This window comes from Lissotriton vulgaris, chromosome 6 (assembly GCF_964263255.1).
Source record: "Lissotriton vulgaris chromosome 6, aLisVul1.2, whole genome shotgun sequence".
Classification (NCBI taxonomy): Eukaryota; Metazoa; Chordata; class Amphibia; order Caudata; family Salamandridae; genus Lissotriton; species Lissotriton vulgaris.
The window spans coordinates 729,533,320-729,548,485 of record NC_141694.1 but is presented as its reverse complement, the minus strand read 5'-3'; the positions used below and the strand labels follow the sequence as shown (position 1 = coordinate 729,548,485).

Sequence of the window (15,166 nt, the reverse complement as noted above, 5' to 3'; positions counted from 1 at the left end):
TTCTGCCAAGAAACCCCCTTACTGGATGATCCAGACCTGTTACCTGGTGGGTAAGGGGTAAGAATGAAGGCACCAGTCTTGGTCACAAACTGGCCACCACTCGTGGAGATGGCAGTCAGCTGCTGGGCGAAAGCATCAACATGCAGGGACGCCTCGAAGTCAACCGAATTACCTCCTTTGATTAAACTTGGCAACAAAAGATTATATATAAAAACGGCATCCTTGCCTTGGGCTGAGATTGTGATCAGGCTGCCATTGTTTGTATTCCACAGATAGCTGTGTGGCGATACGGACATAAATAGCAAACACATTTGCACAACGTACGTGAGGGCATTATACACAATGCCAAGACAATAAGGTTGTCAAAAGTTGATGTGGCAAAGTGAAGGCAACTTTAGGAAAAAGCTGTGTGCATGTAAAAATGGCTACAGGTCCTACCAGGCCTAACTTGGACACATGACAATATGTATGAAGATAAACATTTGTTTCTTTGAACTGTTAGTATCTGATAGAGACTTCTAGCCACAGATTCTTTCTTTACCTTTGAAATTCCTCAGGCTGGAACTGGAAGATTTTTCATGAGCAGTACCACTAAGCGCCGGTAGGTGTCATCGATCTGCTTCATGCTTCAGCATCCCCGCTGGAAGTGACGTCCGTGTCACCTTTATTTGCACCACCTCAGCATGCTGACGTCAGTTCATTTCTTTCCACGCTAGCCAGTGCTGATCCGAGAGAAGAGCTATCCCTCCGTCAGTTTTTGACAGGAGTTTTGCAATATTTTGTCTACTTTTTTCAGGTTTTGTCTTCCTGGTGTGTCAAGGATGTCAACGAGTTAGACCGGTTTCAAACCCTGAGTCTCCTATCACCGTGCCATGTCTGGGACGGACCTGCAGCTTGTGTTTTTCTGGTGCCTGGAGTGCGACCATGACTCCTAGTCGTGCTCTGACTGCCGGACCATGGTGACATAGGCTGTGAGGGAGCAGTCCCTGAAGCTGCTAGCGCCGCGGTATGCATCTCTGCGGTAGTCATGGTCCCGCTCAAGAGGAAAGTCTCAGGACCATTCCAGGAATCCGAAGTCCTCTTCATCCCACTCAAAATCGTCTGGCCATTGTCGAAACGTGCTTCGACTTCTCCTCATCCGTTGGCTGACGTGGCGAAGGAACATCGGCGCTCGAGGCCTGGTTCCTCCAGTTTCTGAGAGCTGGAGCAACCCCATTAAAATTAAGGAGTTTTATGAAGCCATGCGTCTCATTTTGGAGCAGCCCGACCCCACCAGTGCGCCTTTGGACCCCACGGGGTTGGATGAGGCCCAATATGGTTCCACGCCAGCGGCTCCTGCCCTGTCTCCGATGGACCCCCATGGATCCGAACCAGCTCCGAATGGGCCACTCTGGTCTTTCCCAGCGCTGGCCCAATTGTCCTGGCACCAGCCCATTGTGATCCCCGGATCTGATACGGAGCTGTGTCGACTGATGCCAATTCCAGCACTGATAGGACCCCCGTACCCTAGGTCAGAGCTTAAGCCCGTTTCCGAGGGCAAGGCCTCGGGTAGGAATGGGAGAGGTTGCTGAACCCGTTACCAGCCTTCTGATCAGCATATGGACTGGTGTGAGGAACAGGGTGACGCCAACAGACTTGATATGTCTCCCCCTACCGTTGCTATGGAGGAGGAAGCTACCTGCTGTGGAGGGCGGCTGAGGTCCTCAACCTTCAGTTGCTCTTGGTGTTTTCAAGACCAACATCTTGATGGAGGTGCTGTAACCGGGAGTCTCCTCCTCTGCACCCCCACTCCTGTTCAGCAAAGCCCTACCTGATGTCCTTCTGAGGATCTGGTTCATTCCCAGCACAGGGGGATCCTGTGAATAGGACGATTGCCCGACACCCGCTCCAGGAGCCCCAAATTTCCTCACTCAACACCCTGCCCTGGAGAGCTTAGTAGTCCAAGCCTCCAGTTATCATGGTGCGTTCCCTGGCGCACTCCCGGACGGGATATCCAAGACACTGGACAGCTTGGGAAAGAACATTTTTTCTTACTCCATCCTTGCATTGCAGTCAGTGAACACTGCATGCTTATTAGCTGCTACTTCCACACCCTGTGGGAAACTGTTGCACAAGTGCTGCCACAGGTCCTGGAGGAGGTCCGGGCAATTCTCTCCCAAGCAGTTACAGATGGGAGCGACGCAACGAAGTTCACTAAAGGCTGTGTCTTGAATGCGACCGAGCCACGGGGAAGAGCGGTTTCGTCGATAGTGACCCTCAAACTCCACATGTGACTCAGAATATCTGACTTTTAGGGGAATGTCTAGGTTTCCCTCATGGACATGTCATTGGATGGCACCTCTCTCTTTGGAGACAAGGCAAACTCGATGCTGGGATGCTTTAAGAACTCAAGGGCTACGGCCAAGTCCTTGAGCCTCTCGACTGCCCCACTTCTGCCCTAGTCTGCCTTTCACTCCTTTTGTGGCCACGGAATGGTCTTTCAACTGCGCCCACCCTATCCCAGCCACCGGGCCATGTAAGCTTCCCAGCCGCGTGGCAGAGGGTGCTGTTCCTACCCACCTCATGGGTCCAGTAGCCAGCAGTCTGGACCAGCCACCACCCCCCGGCACCTGCAGCCGCCAAACCTTCCTAATCTTGCCCGTTTTAGGTCATGGGCGTCCAGTTGGTGGCGGTATCTGCCATCACCTCCAGCGCTGGAAGTCCATTACATCAGACAGGTGGGTTCTGCAGATCTTCCAAAGGGGCTACTCCTTCCCCTTCAAGACCACCCCTCCCTTCATGCCTCCATCTTACACCCGGCTGAACATGAGCAGGGAATGTTCTATCTGAAGTTGGGTGAGTGGCAACTCGAAGCGTGTAAGATCGAGTTGCCAGTAGTTTATTTTCTAAAGAGCTCCATGTTCAGTCTCATCCTTTAGTGTCAGTCTTACATCTAGGAAATTGATTCTATTCTGACTGTGTTGCATGGTAAATTTGAAATTGACATTGTTATTTATACTTTGTACAAATAGTTTTAAATCAGTGTCATTGTGCGCTACTGATCGAAGAGCCAGGTCTTGAGGAGTCTTCTGAAGCCAGCAGGTCCTGGGTCTGTAGTAGGCTGGTGGGGAGAGCATTCCAGGTCTTGGCGGCGAGGTAGGAGAAGGATCTGCCGCCGGCGGTGGTTTTCCTTATACGAGGAACTGTGGCGAGGGCGAGGTTGGCTGAGCGGAGGTTTCAGGTGGGGGTGTGGAAGCTGAGAGGGTTGTTGAGGTATGTGGGTCCGGTGTTGGTAGGGCTTTATGTGCGTGGATGAGGAGTTTGATGGTGATCATCTTGTTGACGGGGAGCCAGTGCAGGCCTCTCAGGTGTGGTGTGATGTGGTTGCGTCGGGGGACGTCGATGATCAGTCGTGCCGAGGCGTTCTGGATTTGTTGAAGTCGTCTCAGGAGCTTGGTTGTTGTTCCTGAGTAGAGAGCGTTCCCGTAGTCTAGTCTGCTGGTGATGAGGGCCTGGGTGACGGTTTTTCTCGTGTCGGGAGGGATCCATTTGAAGATCATGCAGGGGGTGTTGAAGCAGGACGCGGAGACGGCGTTGACTTGCCTGGTCATGGAGTGGGTGGAGTCGAGGATGACCCCAGGTTCCGTGCGTGGTCTGTGGGTTCCGGGGCTGTGACTAGCTATGTGGGCCACCAAGAGTCGTCCCAGGCTGATGGGGTGGGTCCGAGAATGAGGACCTCCCTCTTGTCTGAGTTCAGCTTCAGTCTGCTGTCCTTCATCCAGTCGGCTACGGCCTTCATTCCTCTGTGGAGGTTGGCTTTGGCGGTGTGGGGGTCTTCGGTGAGGGATATGATCAGCTGGGTGTCGTCGGCGTAGGAGATGATGTTGAGGTTATGTTGTCGTGCGACGTGGGCGAGAGGTGCCATGTAGATATTGAACAGCGTTGGCCTGATGGAGGATCCCTGTGGGACGCCGCAGATGATCTCGGTGGATGTCAAGCGGATGGGTGGGAGGCGGACGCTCTGGGTTCTGCCGGAGAAGAAGGATGTGGTCCAGGCTAGGGCCTTCTCTTGAATTCCGGCGTCATAGAGGCGTGCTGATAGGGTACGGTGGCAGACTGTGTCAAAGGCTGCTGACAGGTCCAGGAGGATGAGGGTGGCTGTTTCTCCTTTGTCCATCAGGATCCTGATGTCGTCAGTGGCGGCGATGAGGGCGGTCTCGGTGCTGTGGTTGCTGCTAAAACCGGATTGGGAGGGGTCCAGTATGTTGTTGTCTTGGAGGAAGCGGGTTAGCTGTTTGTTGACAATCTTCTCTGTCACTTTTGCCGGGAACGCGAGCAGGGAGATGGGCCAGAAGTTCTTGAGGTCTGCCTTGGGCTTCTTCAGAAGGGCGTTGATCTCTGGGTGCTTCCAGCTTTCCGGGAAAGTAGCTATCTCAAAGGAACTGTTATCCGGAGGTAGGGCGTGATGGTTGTGCTGGCTTTGTTGAAGAAGGTGGTGAGGGCAGGGGTCAGAAGGGGATCCGGAGTGGATGGAGTTCATGATTTTGATGGTGTCTTCGTCGCTGACTTTAGACCAGGCGGTCAGGCGGCTGGTGCGGGTGGTGGTCGTAGGGGTGGTGGACTCGTTGGTGGGTGCGGGTTGTCGGAGTTGAAGCTGTCGTGGATGTTGGTGATCTTGCGGTGAAAGAAGGCGGCCAGGGAGTCACACAGGTCTTGTGATGGTGGGATGTCGTTGGTGTTGGAGCTGGGGTTGGAGAGTTCTTTCACCATGCTGAAGAGCTCTTTGGTGTTGTGTGCGTTGTTATCTAAGCGGTCCTTGAAGGCGGGCCTCTTGGCGGTCCTGATGAGTTGGTGGTGTCTGCGGGTGGCGCTCTTGTGGGCTGTGTGGCTGTCTGGTGTTCGGTCGTGGAGCCATTTCTTCTCCAGCTTCCGACAGGTGCGCTTGGAGATCCGGAGGTCTTCGGTGAACCAGGTGGATTTCTTGTTGGTGTGGTTGGTTGTGGCGGTCTTGAGGGGGGCGAGGGTGTTGGCGCAGTCGTTGATACACTGTTTGAGGTTGGTTGCAGCAGTGTCTGGGTCGGTGAGGTCGGCGGGTGGTCTCAGGGCGAGGGTGGTAGTCAGTTGGTCCTTGGTGATCTTGCCCCAGCAGCGGCGTGGCAGCTGTTGGGTGCGGTGGTGTGTGGTGGGTTTCCTGAAGGTGAAGTGGACACATCTGTGGTCGGTCCTGTGGGGTTCGGTTATGTGGTTGAAGGAGACGTGGGGGCTGGTGGAGAAGATGGGGTCCAGCATGTGTCCGGTGGCGTGGGTGGGTGCCGTCACGAGCTGTTTGAGTCCGAGGATGGCGATCAGGGCGGTGGAGTTGGCTTCGTTGTTGTTCTCGAGGTGGAAGTTCAGGTCCCCGAGGAGGATGCAGTCCGTGGAGGCGAGGGCGTGTGTGCTGACGAGGTCGGCGATGGGGTCGCTGAACTGTGTTGAGGTCCGGGAGGTCAGTAGACGAGTGTTCCTCTGAGGGTGGTGTTGGGGTCGGTGTGGATCTGGAAGTGCATGTGCTCGGCGGAGGTGAGGGTGTTGTCGGTGTTGGTCGAGATTTTGATGTTGTCTTTGTGGATGATGGCGATTCCCCCTCCTACCCCGTTGATGCAGTCTCTGCGGGAGATCTTGTAGCCCTGTGGGATTGCTATGGCGATGTCCGGTGCTGAGGTGGCGGTCAGCCAGGTCTCCGTCAGGAAGGCGATGTCGTGGGCAATAGAGTCAAGGAGGTCCCAGAGTTCGATGGTGTGTTTGCGAGCGGAGCGAGTGTTGAGTAGGATGCAGCGGAGGTGGTTGGGTTCTCTTGTTGGTGGTTTGGTGGGCTGGATGCTGGTGAATCTGCAGTTCCGGCAGGCGAAGGGTCCTTGGGTGCGCTTCGGGGTGGCCCGGTAGCAGGGGTGGTCTCGTTCGGTGTTGAGTGCGTGGAGGGTGCTGGAGTCGTAGTGCAGTCTGGCGTTGCGGGGGTGCGGGGTCCAGGGGTTCTGGCGGTGGGCGCAGTCCAGGCGCGGACGGGCGCAGACGAGCATGCCTTTGCCGCGCCTTCAGCGCGCCAGCTGCGCGGCCTCCATAAGAGGCGAAGTGGGAGGGAGGGGCAGCTGGGAGGCGGGAGCGGGGCGGCCAATGGGAGGGCAGGGGAACAGAAGGAAAACGGGGCGGGCTGCGGGGGAACAGCGGCAGGAAGCAGGGAGCGGGGGGCACAGAGGGCAGGGGCGCACAAGGAGCGCCTAAGAAACCACAAAAACAATAGTGATAATGAAATACAGGAAGCAAACAACAATTGTACAGTAAGAAAAATAGGAATGCAGAACCCGGGGCACACCAGCGGCGAACCTTTGGCAGCACTCTGTTCCCAGAGGAGTCGAGCGGCGTGGGGAGTGACCTGGGGTCAGGTCACGCTCACCTGCACCGCGCAACCTCCATAAGAGGCCAAGTGGGAGGGAGGGGCAGCTGGGAGGCAGGAGCGGGGCGGCCAATGGGCGGGATGGGGAACAGAAGGAAAACGGGGGCGGGCCGCGGGGGAGTAGCGGCGGGGAGTGGGGGGCACAGAGGGCAGGGGCGCACAAGGAGCGCCTAAGAAACCACAAAAACAATAGTGATAATGAAATACAGGAAGCAAACAACAATTGTACAGTAAGAAAAAAGAAATGCAGAACCCGGGCACACCAGCGACGAACCCTCAGCAGCACTCTGGTCCCAGAGGAGTCGAGCGGCCTGGGGAGTGTGGGGATCTCCAAACTCTCCACTACTTCCTCAAAAAGGCGAAGTTCAAAATGCTCACATTGGCTCAGGTCTTGTCTTCCCTGGACTCAGGAGGCTGAATGGTAGCTTTGGACTAGCAGGACGCCTCTCGGGTGTTCACCAAGGTGAAAGTGGTGGTCGCAGCTCATCTGCGCAGGTCAGGGGTGCTAGTCTTCTCCTATCTCGACGATCAGCTGCTAAAGGCAAACTTCCTACATTCGCTGGGGTTTACTATCAATATGCTGAAGTCACACGGACTCCTTCTCAGGCGATCCCTTTTATCGGAGTTGTTTTGGACATAGTGCAGCTTCGAGCTTATCCTCACAAGCAGCAAGTCCAAAATATCCAGCTATGATACCGATATTTCATTCTTTATCCTGGGTTTCATGACACTGACTCTGTGGCTGCTGGGCCTCATGACCTCCTGCATCCTGCTGGTGACGCAGGCCAGATGGCATATGCAGGCTCTACAGTTCCTGTGTGCGCAGTATCAAGGAAATCTCTTCAACATGGTCCAGATTTCGGATGAAACTGCAAATGACTTGCAGTGGTGGCCAACGACCCACGATTGAGTCAGAGGCAGACCCCTCTCCCTTCCCCAACCAAATCGCACAGTAGTTACAGATGCGTCACTCCTGGGATGGGGAAGCGACCTCAGGTGGAGATCAGAGGACTGTTAGCTACAGCGGAATCTGGGCTCAACATCAACATGCTGGAGTTCATGCAACCTGACTGGCATTGAAAGCCTTTCTACCTGCCAATAAGGGAAGGCTAGTGCAGGTGTTCACGGACAACGCCATTGTCATGTGGTACTGCAAAAAACAGAGCGGTGGGGTTCTGGACCCTCTTTCAAGAGACCATGCATCTCTGGACATGGCTGAAACAGCAGGGCATGTCTCTGTTGGTTCAACATCTGGCAGGTTCCCTGAATGCCAGAGCAGACTAACTCAGCCCTCAATACCTAGTGGATCACAAATGGCGTCTCCACCCAGAGGTGGTGCAAGGTCTCTTTCAACAGTGGGGAGAGCCTTGGTTAGATCTGTTCACCTCTGCTGACAACGCACAATATTAACTAGTTTTGTGCAAGTCCTCCTGTGGCTCCAGACTAAGCATGGAGGGTCTGGTATCCTGAGCTTCTGACCATGAGCGTTGATTTTCCAAACAGGCTGCCCCTTATACGGTGCACAGGGGTCAGAAATGGCATCCGGCTGGCCAGCTTGCTTTGACAAGATCCAATAATTCAGTTTCTGATAGTTGTTACTGATGGAGACGCTGGGTTAACCTACTCTTGGTAGGATTGTTAGAAATGGGTTGGTGCTGGTGGATATCCTTTGTTTTAAAAAGGAGGCTAACCTGTCTGCGTTGGTTTTGTAATGATTTGCTAGTTTGTCAGTACATTCTTGAGAAATTGGATGAGTTCCTTTTGTGCATTTAGGTTTACGACATTCAGTGAGAATTTAATAAAAATATTTATTTGCACATGTAGCATTTTAAATCCTCTTTGAATAGTACCCTTTTTTTTAGATTTTTGAGATAGTTGACTTGTAGATTTTGTTACGTTTGTGTAGGTGGCGTTTGTCTTGATTGTTTTCGTTTTGAGCCTGGTGCGTTCCAGCTTTGCAATGTGTTTTTATATTTTTTTGTTCTGCATTAATCGAAAGGGCTAGTTTTCTTTTATCCTGTCTGGTGTTTTTAGTGGTATTTGGATATCAAAAGCTTCCTGGAGCCCCTGATAGGGTTTTGTAACTGAATTGATTGTGTCTAGATCTGTGTCGAATGTTAGTTGTGTGTCTAAGTATTCACAATTGAGTTTGTTTGATGGTCATAATGTTGGTGCATGTAAGGTGGCCTTAGGTGTGGTGATTTGTGGTGTTTTGTGTTGGAAAGCTACCAGATGGTGGTCTGACCATGTGACTGAAGTAACCCTTTGAAAGCTAACTATTTCTGGGTTTGCAAAATATGACATCTAGGATGCGTCCAGCGATGTGTGTGGCTTTGTGGTTGATCTGATGTGGGTTCTTTTTGTCTAGGCTAGTAATTATGGCAAATTGTCTTTATCAAACCATATGTTTAGGTCACCAAGGATTTTATACGTTGGAGTGCAGTGTCATAAGGTTTGAAGCTGTGTCTAGAACATGTTTTAGAATGTTGCATTGCTGGGTGGTGGTCAGTATAGAATGTAGAAGCTACAGTAGAAAGATGGTGTAGGGCTGCATCTGGTGATGAGGGCCTCATAAACTTGTATGGGAATGTTGTCAGCTTTAGTGAGATTTAGTGTTTCTTTCAATATATAGCATCTAGTCCACCTCCTCTTTTGCCTATTAAATTTTGTGTGACAGCTTGATAACCTGGAGGAACAGCTTCATGTAATTCTGGAGCCATGTCATCTCATAACCATGATTCAGTTATAAAGATTTTGTCAGGTTGTGTAGATTGTGGATGTGGTGCTTGTTTTCAGAGAGTGATCAAGCATTTATTAGTAGGCAGTCTAGCAATTGTGTTTTGGTGGCGGTGTGACTTTGTTTTCTAGAAGAGTGAGTAGTATTCATTAAAATGGTAGCAGGTGTATTATTAGTGTTGGTATTCACTGTATCAGGATAGCAATAGTGTTTTTGTCCATATTGCAATCCTCATCCTGCAGGTGTTGAAGGCATTTTGTTGGATCCGTGTGTGCAGGTGGATGAAATGGTGTTTGAGAGTGAGTTGGTGGCCTGTGTTTTTCTTGAGGTGTCTTGTTGTGTAATAGATAAGGAAATGTAAAAGTATGAAGAGTGGTGTAGTGTTTATTTTGTTTGTGTCTGTTTAGGGTGGAAGTTGTATGGGTTAGGAGCAGTGTAGGAACATGGGGGTCATGTTTTAAGGCTCTAAATTGTTCAGTAGATGAAAGGCATGTGAATGAGTTTTATTGTGTTGGGGTGTGTTGCTGGTAGGTGTTGTTGAAGATAGAATATTTGGGAGTAAAGTTAGTTTAGGACCTGTATTATTTGTGTAATCAATCAATCAAAGACTTTATTTCAATCATTGAGGATCATAAAAGTACACCATAGAACAAGACAAATACAAATAAGACAATTCATCATAAATATACAATCAGTTTATTTACAGTTGCAGCAAAATAGATCGCTCAAAGTGCATCAGTGTTTGTGCAAAAAAAAGTTCATTATAATAGCAACATGAAAGTAAAAATGACATCATTTTTTACAATTACAGACTTCCTCACGGTGTACTTAAGAAAAAGATAAAATATGTTTAAGATTATGTTCTTTTAAAAAACAACAGTAAAACATTTTGGGTAAACAATTGCAGCCTATTTACAATCACAGAAATATATGTCAAACAAAATGCAACCTTGTTTACTTGAGAGCCTCATCTTGAGATTTTAAAAAAGGTTAAAAAGAAAAAGTAAAAAAAAAAACGATGTGCATTTGGTAAGACACGACCCACAATAAGAATTTTAAAAACTTTACGGCGCCTCAAAATATGGTGCGTCATGAAAGCAACACCCTAAAGACTATCAGGAGAGTACTTAGTGTGGCTAATCCATACAGCCATTAGGATCTTGGCTATTCAAAATACAATCATATGCGTTGTATTTGTCTTCATTATTCTATAAGCCTCCTTGTATCGCTTTACTCCCAGGTTTCTACAAAGGGGAGCAATCCATTTAAATCGGGATCAGGAGTACAGAGGACAAAAGAATAAAACATGTTTGGGTGACTCAGGGATCCCTTGGCAACCAGGACAATATTCTTCAGCACTCTCTCCTGCTTGACACCACTTATTTTAAAGTAATTTAGAGGTAGACAGCCACACCTAAGCTATGGGTATAGTTTCCTCGCTAGTGAAGGTTCAATTTCAGCCAGTGTGGCCTCAAATAGAATAGTCTGTTCAAAATTCATAAAATCAATCGAAAGTGAGCCATTACAATTCATAATCAGGTTGGTTTCAATAAAACCCCAATATACAGCTTTAAGATTAGATTTACTGATCTGTCTAAGAGTTTCCGTGTCTCTCCAATAGGCAACCAGTTCTAACTTAATAAGTAAATTCTTGACTGTGCGCATCCAGGGACTCTTGTCCACACAAGCTGCTATCATTAGTTCAAGGAAACCCACCCTATAGGAGACGAGTGCTGCAGTGATTCATAACTGGTGCCAGAACATGAGTATCCGTAAGGCAATTTTATGCAAGACCCTTTTCTGGCCAAGATCTAGATAAAGAGGAATCAACAGACACCGGAAGATTCACTAGTGATTTATAGAACCTCTGTTCAATGACTAGGAGATTATTACTGTTCGAGCAACTTCAGATCTCTGCACCATATGAGGTCGCACCTAGGGCTTTAGTGTTGTAAATTTCTAACGCTGGAGCCAGCTTTCTAGATATAGTTCTCTCGTGAATTTTCAGAATGCTAGCCGTTTGATAAGTGTGAGTTAAATGAGCTTTATCTAGTTGGGGGGTCCAACTCATATTCTAAGTGAGTTTGATACTCAGATAATCAAACTCTGTCACTAATTATAGTGGTTCACCATCCACATATAGGTTTTTCTTACATTTGGTCTTTAGGTTGGATGCGAAAAGCATACATTTAGTTTTGGAACTATTTAGCTCGAGCCCACGTCCCAAACAGAATTCCTGAAAATCATCTAGCTGCTGCTGGAGCCCTTGCGGAGTCTAAGATATGAGCAGAGTGTCATCCGCAAATAGGAGAGCCAGGGCCCATTGTCCTCCTATTTTTGGAGCATCACAACCATCCCTGCTAAAAAATCCAATGGCATCATTGATAAACAGGGTGGGTGCTAATACACACCCCTGCCTTACTCCTTTATCAATATGGATTGCTTCAGTTGGGGCACCGTTTTCACCCCACCTCACTTGTGCCCGAGTATTAGCATGAAGTCTTATTAATCTATAATATTAAAATATTGAGGAGAGGGACTGGCACTCCAGTATTTTCTAGGACTTCCCACAATTTTGCTCTTGGTACCACATCAAAAGCGGCACGTAAATCCACAAAGGCAACATATAATTTGCCCTTGCGCATAGTGACTTCCCAGTAGATACACATAAAGCGGAAAGATTGGTCTAGGGTGCTTACTTGTCCCCTAAAACTAGCGTGCCACTCTAAAATAATGTTCCCCTCTCCAATCCACTCTTGGAGGCAGGCAAGCACCTGTTTACAAAACATTTTTTGTAGTGAGTCAATAAGGTTAATGGGTCTATAGTTCACTGGGAGAGAACGGTCCCCCTTCTTAAAAATAGTCACTATCCCTGCCAACTTCCACGAGTGTGGTATTTCCATACCTGAAATAATACTATTAGAGAGTAAGGTGATGTATGGTCCCCATATTTTAAGATCTTCTTTGTATAGGTCATTAGGTATCCTATCTGGTCCAGGGGCATGACCAGAAACACAGAAGCTAATCACTGCTTCTGTCTCACTGAGTGAAAATTGCATATCATTAGACTCGAATTGTGCCCCACTCACAGCTGCGGTATCCCTGTCGTTCAGCAACCTAGGGATGTCTATATGCAGGTTGCTAAAATGTGTAACCCACTCCTCTGGTTGGATACAAAAGACGAGAGCGGGTTTCTTGCCCCTGGAAACGATAACTGGGCTTTTCCAAAACTCCCTGGTATTCATATTTACTAAAGCATCATTCAGATCTGACCATATCAATTCTTCCCAATCCCTTTTTGCCTAGTTGATTACCACCCTATAGTTTGCCCTAGATTTCATAATCTGTACCTGTGCACCTTTGGCCACTTTACAGGCGTTATTATACCAGGACTCAACTTTAGGGCAGTGGTTCTTCTGCCGTCTTTGTTTACCCAGGACATCCCTTATTGTCTCCCATAACTTCTCTTGGGAATTTACAATTTTTTTCATTTCTCATCGTGGTAGGGAGTGTAGATGAATGGTCGAATTCAGCCTTATCAAGTCCCTTAATAGTGGTTAGTGGCGCAGGATTTGTAGCTACCCAATCCCATTTAATTGTACTCAAGTTGTTGGTAGGCTGAATTTTACCAATATCATTATAGCCCCTGCTCTCAATATGTGGGGTTTTTACTTAATGCTTAGTGATAAACGGAGAACGTTGTGATCATAATGGTGGGAGTGGGTGTTTGTTTCTGTTTTTTTATGGAATGTAGTGTGAAATTGTGTGTGAGATTTTGATGTGCTGTTGTGTGTGTGTCTGTCTCTGTAAGTGTGTGTCAAGTCAAGTCAAGTCAATAAATGTATATAGCGCGCTACATACCCAAAGGGTCTCAAGGCGCTGTGTGTGTGTGTTGTGTTTTGTTTTGTTTTTGTGGAGTAGCAAGATGAGTTATTGATGTAGTGAATTTCTCTGCAGGATTTGGGTGTAAAGTACTGTTGGTGAGTGGAAACTGAATGGTAAAGGGGGTTCTGATGTGCCTTGGAGGAGAGTGTATATGGTCTGTGAGAGGAGATGGACAAGGGTTATGAGTGAATTAGATTTGATAGTAGGAAGCGGTAATGTGTGGTGAAGTGGAGTGCAAGGATTGTTTGTGTGTTTTTAGTAAAAGAAGAGGAGGGTGATGATATTAGAGAGGGTTGAGTATAGGGTTGGTGGTGATAGAAAGTGTCTGTTGGGAGTAAGTAGAGAGTAGAGCTGGTATTTTGTGTGAATAGGGAGTGTGTGTTTGAGGGGATTAAGGTTATGTATAATTTGGGGTTGTGTTGTGCAGTTGATGTGTGGATTTGTTGGTTGTATACAGAAGAGTGATGGCTTGTGTGAAAGTGAAGGTGCCCTTTTGTGGTAATAAGGGCAGAAGGGTGTATTATTGTGTTTTGTTGGATTTTGTAGTTAGTTTGTTGTAAATAAGCTTTGTGTGTTTGCTGAGAGTGTGTTTGAGGACGGGGATGGCTTAAGGTTGTTGCTGGTAAATGATACGGGCAATATATCTGGCTCTGGGCCCAACCCGGCCAAAACAGTCAACTGCCCTCGTCCTCTCCGCCCTTAGCCTTGACGCCTGGACAGAGATGCCTTGAAACCTAAGGTTTATTGCCCTAGATCATGTAACCTTGCTCCAATGAGAGCCCTAACCCTAAAGCCAATGGAACCCCTGGCCCTATTAACCAATCACAGCCCTAGCCACCAAATAAAACCCAAGCCATAGGTCCACAACAAACCCTCGCCCTAGGAACCAATCAGAATTCTAGCACTATCAGCGAATTAGAACTCAAGCCCTACATCCATTGAAAACCCTAGCCCTAAGAACCAGCCCGAATACAGCTGCAACAACAAATAAGTAACATATTTAAATAGCATGTGGCATTAAACTTGAGGGTCGGTGCAGGTGTGAGGTGAGGGGTCAGGCCTGCTCAGATGCCTGAGGGCCAGTCACTAAAGCCCAAACTGGTAGGCAGTGAACAAGGAGGTTCTCCTGGGTGCAGAATCTCGTTGGATACAGACAGGCTCATACACACTTTGTAGTTCCTGTTCAACCCTGCAGGTAAGGCCCAAATCTAAAGCGACTAAAATACTGCTTTTTGTGCTCTTGAAAAAAAACACTTTTTCTAGCCAAAAACGAGCGCTATATAGAACCACAAAACAGATTCAGAAGTCTCTTAAACACACTCTGGTTATTTAGATTTGCTAGCTAGAAATTGGGGTTAAGAAGGAAGGGTTGCCTTCTAGTAGGCTTAGAACAGATTAGGGGAAAACCTGAAGAGAAATTTAAACAGTCATGGGTAGAAGAAAACAGCAGCTTTAAATGGGAAACATTTCCTTAGCTGACATTTGCAGAGCCGTTGCATCGTCTCAACACACACCTTCAAATAACATTATTACGTTGATATTCATGTAGAGAACATAGCCCAAGTAGGTCAGGCTTTTAAAATTATGTACTACTACCACTACTATTTCCTCCATCCCCAGCCTTCAGGGTGGAGGATAGTGTTTAGAGTCTATGCATAGCATGTGCCTAAAAAAAACATATGCTGCAAACTGTAAATGTTGCTTTCCTGTTTTACTTGGTTTGCACCTTTTGTTGTAGCTTCCTCTTCCCCATTAACTGGTTGCCTTTTCTACACTATATACTAGCGACTTGTTGGCAAGTTAAATATCCATCGAGGATAAGTCAATTTAACCATGTTTAAAGTCAGAGCAAAGTAGTTTACTCCTGATTAGCAGCGGTAACAGCAAGTCCTTCAAAACTAGGGCAGAGAAAAAGGTGAAAAACCTGGGGTGACAATACAGAAAAGGCAGATTTCCTACACACACAATGACAAACATCTTGGTACAATTCTGGCATTTCTGTATTGTTAGTAAATATCTCTTCATCCCTGCAGTAGGAGTGTGAGCCAAGTCGTATAGACGGCCACAGAAGTAGATCAATTCCTTTGAGATAGCTGGAGGGTGAGTAAACAACTTGCACTGAGAAGGTTGAATAG

General features: G+C 48.0%; 1 protein-coding gene across 6 annotated transcripts in view; it reads left to right on the top strand.

Moving 5' to 3' along the window:
• LOC147707917 (heat shock factor protein 2-like) overlaps positions 1 to 15,166 on the top strand; it is a 303,326-nt gene that overhangs the window by 111,232 nt on the left and 176,928 nt on the right. The window lies entirely within an intron of this gene.